Below are 7,779 nucleotides of genomic sequence, written 5' to 3'. Positions count from 1 at the left end.
ATGATTTTTTGAGATGTAATAAAATAGCATGCTCTAATTGTGTATGCTCCAGTGAAGCTCCTTATCACAATTATAGCAAAGTCATTTGTCCCTTTCTAAAATATCATATATCTTACACACTTCAGATGTTTTAACACTTAATACCTTAGGTCACTACTAATAAATATACTGTAGTTTGGTGAAGGAAGTACAGGTTTGGGGTCTGAAAGAATATATACTTATGCCTTTTCTCCTCAGTATCTGAGTGATCTTAGAAATGTTTCTCAAGCCTCAAATAATTGTCTGTAAAATAAGAATAACAGCTAAGGCACAGTGTGACTTATGTGTTATATATGCACACGGCACCCGATATGGTGCTAAATAATTTTACTTACTATTATGGCTACCTTTGTTTTCAATCTGTGTGTCCACTTAGTTGTCAGTCATCAAAGTCAATATCTTTAAATTGTTTATTTTTCCACTTCCAGGAACATATACACTAGGTACTTAACATGTGCTTAGGAACAAGATGGATGGGTGAGTGAGTGAGTCAATGAATGCTGTTCCAGTACGTGTGTCCAGCAAGGTGTGCTCGGGATTTTTGCTCATCCCTGTGCTCTTGTAAAGGATAAGAAAGGAAACTCAAGTTGTGCTGACTCATAAAATGAACAGTCAGTTCTTGCTTCCTGAGTTCAGAATTCTAATCCTGACATTTCCTTTTTATTTAGCAATTTTTTTACTGTTATGTGGTGTCTTTTTTTTTAATCTTTTTTAATTTCTATTTGTTTTATACATTCAATCACGTTCCTCAGTTTACAAAGTGAATATTCCCGCATGTGTACATTTCTTATCAGTCCAGTTCACCATACTAGAAAGTTATCTTCAATAGATAATAATCCATTTCTTTGTCGCATAAATACTTTGTCTATTTTTCTCCTTATTTCCTTCCTCAGACTCTACTCCTTCACCGGCCCTCTTCCCACACTATCTGGTATTCACAACCATTTACTTAATTTCTATAACCTTTAGTCATTCACTTTCGGCCATAGAGTGCAGACATTTCTATTTTGGATCAAAATTGCTTTCAAAATTGAAGACACAGGATTTGCTTGGGCCTCAGCTGAGGCTGCTGCGGAGGTGGCCCTGAAGGGCCTCGTCTGGGGGTTCTCCCTGCGTCCCAGCAGAGGGTGGGCGCGCCGGCGGGATGAAGCCAGGGCTGTGAGGCAGGCCGAAGCCAAGCGAGGCGGCGGCAGGGAAGGAAGGGTCGCATGCCGGGCCGGGGGCCCCTCTGAGCCGCCGGGCCGGGGCTCCCTCTGAGCCGCGGGTCCCAGGCCTCAGAGACAGGTTCGGAAGCCCCCGCGGGCCAAGTTCCCCTGGGCCGCGACGCCGCGGGCAGTGGAGACGCCTGTTGGTCATGATGAAGGACTTCAGGACGGAGTACTTGGCAGGTCCTGAAGGGGTCCACCTCCTGGGATTGTTGAACCTCCATTTGGAACAAGAACAGAAATTTCAACCTCGAGAAAAATGACTGAACTTGATCGAGGCTACCCTGGAAAATGATGTTACGTTGTGTCCAAGATTGAGAAATGCCAAAGCAGAAGATTTAAGAAGTTTAACTTTTTTGGATCTTGCACTGAAACCTTTGTCCTGGCTGTCAATATTTTGGACAGATTTTTGGCTCTTATGAAGGTGAAACCTAAACATTTATCTTGCATTGGAGTCTGTTGTTTTTTGCTGGCTGCTCGAATTGTTGAAGAAAAATGCAATATTCCGTCTACTTACGATGTAATTCGGATTAGTCAATGTAAATGTACTGCTTCTGACATAAAACGGATGGAAAAAATAATTTCAGAAAAATTGCACTATGAATTGGAAGCTACTACTGCCTTAAACTTTTTGCACTTGTATCATACTGTTATGCTTTGTCACACTTCAGAAAGGAAAGATATTTTAAGCCTTGATAAACTAGAAGCTCAGCTGAAAGCTTGCAACTGCCAACTTACCTTTTCAAAAGCAAAACCATCGGTACTAGCTCTGTGCCTTCTCAGTTTGGAAGTAGAAACTTTGAAATCCGTTGAATTACTGGAAATTCTCCTGCTTGTTAAAAAACATTCCAAGATTAATGACACGGAATTCTTTTATTGGAGAGAGTTAGTTTCTACATGCCTAGCTGAATATTCTTCTCCTGAATGTTGCAAACCAAATCTTAAGAAGTTGGTTTGGATTGTTTCAAGGCGCACAGTCCAGAACCTCCACAACAGCAACTATAGTGTTCCTGAACTGCCAACAATATCAGAGCAGGGTTGTTTTGATGAAAGTGAAAGTGAGGACTCCTGTGAAGACATGAGCTGTGGAAAGGAGCGTCTCAGCAGCTCTCCTCCCCGTGGTCAAGAGTGTGGCTTCTTCTTCAGCTTCCAAGTGGCATGGACAGACACTGTGCTTCCCACCGTAGAAATCGAATGTTCTGTGTCACAATTTAAAGCGTGTGTGCAGATTTCAAAGCAATAAACGGAGTAGGTAGTTTTCTGGTCCAGCCCCCATCTAGGCAGGAATTAAATAGACTGGTATACCTACCCTCTATTTATTATTCAGATCAGATCTGGCCTATTTTCATATTTCATCCTAAACCATACAATGGGTTAGTGCCTCTTAAACAATGAACAATACTTTAGACATTGGCACTTTATTTTTCATGTTGATCTTGAGCTACTTGGGGGAGCAGGGAAAGTGCTAAACCTTCAAGTTGTTACTTTTCAATATTTTTAAAGATGAATAGTGTAGCTTCTTTGAAACTTTTCTAGAACCTTCAGGTATCTTCATTTAAACAGACTAGAAGTATGCAAGTGCTTCCTTGGCAGGGCTTGTCTTCGATTTCTCCGTCCCCATTCTCAGAATAGAGAATTTGCGCTTAAATGTCAAACGCCTTTTTTTGTCTGTTTTTAAAATGATTCATGTACTATCTGACGGAGATCATATAAGTTTAGGAATGAAAATACTGACATGCATGTGAATTTTAGTATGTAATGTCCTCCTCGAGGTTTCTGCTTTAGCAGTGAGTTGGTTGCATTTCTAATGTCTGAGTATTGTCAGACTGGAGTATTATTTTAATGTTATTTTAAAAATCCACAATCTGCTAGTTTTGCATGTCCCTGTATGAAAGCAAGAAGGAAGTTGAACAGAAGCAGGAAACTGTGGAATGGATAAATGTTGAGTTAGTAGCACATTTTATCTCATTTTCTTGTATTAAAAAAAGTCTGCATGATTATGTTTTTCCTTCCTTTGTATTCCCATTTCAAAAGTAATGTATTAGTATGTGGGTGCCAAGACTGAATATGAAGCAAAAAGAGCCCAAGTGTTTGTAGTATTCTAGTTTGGAGTAAGTCTGTGCTGATACGGTCACGGGAATGGGGAATAGGAACTCGGTACACACAAGGATTTGTACAGGGAATTTTTAACTTTCTAAACTGTATATAAAAATGTAAATCTTTAAAAATGTACATAAAAATACTGTATTTTTTTAACACTGTGTGTGTGATGGTTTAGTCAATGCATGTAAATATAATTTATTGTGTATTTGGTGTTATAAGTCATACATTGAAGACTTACTTTTTATTGGTAAGTCAACATCCCTGGGATGTTTTCTGAAGTGGATGTTTTTGAAGTGAAAACAGATTACAATTAAAAATAAAAATATTAATGAACTCACAAAAAAAACATTGAAGACACAATGGGAGGAGGGAAGAGGGAAAGAAGAAAAAAAGAGAGAGAAGAGAGAAAAGGAGGAGGTGAAGAGGGAGGGGGAAAGGAGAAGGGAGGTAGAAGAGATTATGATAGAAAATGGAACAAAGAAATGTGGTATTATCTGTTGAAGATATTTTATAGTTTTATCAACTAGACTAGGGAGAAATGTTCACCTGTTGAAATATTCATTCTGTAAGCTAAATAATGTGATTGAATGTATAAAAGAAAATCAAATAAAAAAATGTGAAAATAAAAGAAAAAGAAATTATCTCTCTTTTCTTATCTCAACAGCTCACTGTGGTTCCGAGGATTAGACCGCAGTTTTGGACCTGGAGGTCTGCTGTGTACCTGGAAAACAACCGCTCTCCAGTTGGTGGGAACTATTGTCTGAGAAAGCTAAGACATGTGGGCTGATTGGTTTTGCCTAGAGTTCTGTTAATCCTTTTCTCTCTCACTGAGTGCCACGTTCCCAATGAGCCTTGACCCCTTTTCTGGAAAACAGCCTGATAACAAATGAAATGTCTCACAGACATCAGGGTACAAAACATGGTTTCTGCAAATGTCTGACATTAGAATATGTGTCTCTCCACAAAAAAGTCTTTAATGAACTTCGAACCTTTTGTGTATCATGTTTATCATTTTTAAAATAGCAATTATCGGGACCAGCAGTTAGTGTAATAGCTATGTCGCTGGACTCCCATGTAGCCGACCGCGGATGACGCCCCAGACCCGGTGGCTTAAACTCATGCCGGGCGCGTGTGCGTGCGTGCCCAAGATCCCGAGAGGAGAATGGAGGAGAAGGGATTGCAGCATGGCCATCCCCCCTGGGGGGTGATTTCTCACTTTCTGTCTCTCTGTCTCTGTCTGGCGAGTGCACGCACCCTATGGCAAAAACCTCTCCAAAGCTGTATAGTATAGTCATTAAAAGTGGAGCTCTATAAAAACATTGGCTTCATTTGAAATCCTTCCTATATCTTATTAACTATGTTATATGATTCAAGCCATATAACATCTTTGATTTTTGTACGTAAGATGGGAATAACAGTAAGACTTCACTCATAGGTTTATTGTGAGAATTAAATAAAATAATATTTGTAAAATTTGAGATATTCTGGTTGATTCCTGAGCCATTTATCAAAATAGCTAACACTGAAACAACAATGAATTTCATACATCAGTAAAGATAATAGTTGGGGACCAAGTATCCTGTTTTAAAAAATGAACATTTAATATTCACCTCAAGAAAGTACCATGTGGTGGTGTAAAGGTGACACAACTGAGCTCACATGGACAAAGTCCTGGGTTTGCATCCTGGGACTTCCCTGAAAATGCTGCATGTCAGGTTCATGAGCACATACAGTCTGAGCTGGCTGAGACGGGATGGATTGTGAAGTGGAGATCTTCTTGGGGTTGTCTCTCTCTCTCTCTCTCTCTCTCCATTTTTTTTCTTTCTCATGGAAGAACTAAATTTTTAAAAAATTTTAAAAACTTTAAAAAAAAGACACATCAAGGAGATTCAAGTGATTGCATGAAGTAACAAATTTGATATACAAATACAGAAACCAGAAGACATTTAAATTGACAGGTGAAAAGGGATTAGCAACCATCATCATGTAGGTGGTGATATAAAGCATGAGACTGAGAGATAATCTGGGAAGAGTATTTAATTAAAGAAGAAACGTTCATTCAATATAGATGCCTGAGTTACTCTGGTTTTTTTTTTTTTTTAAAGGTTTTCAGAGGTTTTAATTTACTTATAATTTATAAAGGATTAACAAAATGTCATGAACACAATATTGCTGGTAATAACTGGCAGAATCAAAAATGGATTAATACACAATATTACTGGTCCAGTAGATGGCATAATAGTTATGTCGCTGGACTCCCACATAGTAGACACAGTTCAAGTCCCAGACCGACAGCTTAAACTCATGCTGGGGGCATGTGCATGCATGCCCAAGTTCCTGAGAGGAGAATGAGGGAGAAGGGATTGCAGCGTGGCCATCCCATCCTACCAGGGATGATTTCTCACTTTCTGTCTGTCTTTCTCTGTCTTTCTGGTGAGTACATACACCCTATAGCAAAAATCCCTCAAAAAAAAAAAAAAAGTCACTTGGTATATAACACACAGCAAAATATAGTTCTCAGGCCAGCTTTATCCATTACTGTGTTTATATCCTAACTTTTTTAAATATCTAGAAATAAGGCAATATAGATGAACCACATTTACTAAATATTTTAAGTTATTTCTCCTTATATATCAGCTTATTACTTCAATTTAAAAGCCATCTGCAAATTAAATAATCTTTATATTGTAATTCCAAAATATAAAGTTGTTAAGCACTAATTGGAATGCAGATGCATACAACATACTGTTATAAATTTTTAAATAAAAATATTACACTAGCAATATCATGAATTAGGTTTTTCAAAGAATATTGCATGAAGTAAGGTACATTAAGTGCTTTGTAAATCTAGAATACTTTTCCTTTGCAGTCTTCTTCATATAGTTTAAAAGACCAAAGCTCTGACTAAACAAGAAAGGACCATTTTAAAGTGAATAGCAGATGATAGCAAGTATCATGGAAGGATAAAAGGAAGATGGACTATGTTCTTTGATTTGAAATACTGTTCTTTATCCAAATAGTACTGTGTTTCCACTATCCTTGAATTACATGATTCTTTACAGTGAAAAAAAAATCATAAAATAAAAATAAATAATTAAATCATCCTTTTACTAATGAAGAGCTTCTAATTTTATTTGAGTTGCATCTTCAGGATGTCTCAAGGCTATTCCATTATGTAGCAGCAGCTCGATATAAGATAGCAAAAAAGAATCACTAGTTTTGACGTATGGATCATGTGAAACATCAAATAATCTATTTATAAGAATCTCTAATATCTCATGCAGTGTTTTTAACTGTGCAGTTGATTCTTGAATGTTTTCCCTTTTCTTTTTAACATTTCCATCATGCAGAGGAAAATGGTCTTCTAGAAATTCATTCAAGGTAATCGAGAGTTTCTCCCTATATTCTTTTACCTTAAACATTTAAGTTTTCAGCTCATTGAAGATTCTTGATTCAGAAAAAGTCACAAACTGATTTTTCAATTAACTGTGTAGTACATTCAGAGACTCCATTATCTGTTGCTAGGCATCCAACCACGGCTGCTCCCTTTCCAAGTCTTCCTTTAACTTCTCATTCTTTGACTGAATAGTAGATAGTACCATTTCAAGATCACGTCCTAATTTTTGGAACTCTCCTTTTTCTAATGTGACCAGAACATCTTCAGGCAGGGGAATTATTTCCGGTATTTTTTTCTGTGCTATTGACTGAGTTCAGTTGTCGAACATTTCACTTGGATAATTAATAATGATACTTCTAGATCTTCCCACATTTCCTCACATTCTTTGAGAAGTTCTTCAGAATTTATAACATCTTCAACATCCATAATGCTATTGTGATCTAGATCTTGCTGATTCGCTGATATGTGCTTTGTGATTTTCTTAATTTAATACTTAGCTTTATCCCGTGCCCATATTTTGTATTCTAGAACTTCTTTCTCCACAGTATCAGTCACAAGCGATGCCTGAGTTACTTTAGTGCTTGCAGTTGAGCAGGAGAAAAGTTGTCAGCTGAGAAGACTACAGAGTAACAGTAAGAAAAACAATTGAGGAAAGCATGTTATAGAAATTGTCCTAGTCAAATTTCAGTTATAGATAATAGAAAGAAATCTATAACTTTTAAACAGAAAGTAATTAAATACAAAAAATATGATGTTACCAATTTTGTAGTTGGGCCATTTCCATAAAATTAACCCCAGAAGAAGGTAACTGAGCTTTCACACCAAGGAAAGAGTTTCATATGTTAAAGTCAGAAATTTGGTGGAAAATATAGGCATCGTCTCAACTACTGGCTCTAGAATCATACTATTTTAGCCACACACTGAAGATAAAAGGTCACCGTCAGATCAATTGACTTTATGACAACACTTCACAGCAAAACAGTATACTCTGCTCTCCTCCGTCAATTTCAAATTCAGTGGTCACGAGTGCATTTC

The 7,779-nt window shown here is 37.4% G+C and overlaps 2 pseudogenes; one reads left to right on the top strand and one right to left on the bottom strand.

The window, feature by feature from the left end:
• Window positions 1–1,391: 1,391 nt before the first annotated feature.
• On the top strand, window positions 1,392–2,431 carry LOC102479254 (cyclin-G2 pseudogene; annotated as a pseudogene).
• Window positions 2,432–6,457: 4,026 nt separating this feature from the next.
• On the bottom strand, window positions 6,458–7,170 carry LOC102485544 (centromere protein K pseudogene; annotated as a pseudogene).
• Window positions 7,171–7,779: the final 609 nt, after the last annotated feature.

This window comes from Tupaia chinensis, unplaced genomic scaffold (assembly GCF_000334495.1).
Source record: "Tupaia chinensis unplaced genomic scaffold, TupChi_1.0 Scaffold000153_1, whole genome shotgun sequence".
Classification (NCBI taxonomy): Eukaryota; Metazoa; Chordata; class Mammalia; order Scandentia; family Tupaiidae; genus Tupaia; species Tupaia belangeri.
The sequence above is the reverse complement of the archived record's forward strand: the minus strand, read 5'-3'. Positions and strand labels throughout refer to the sequence as shown.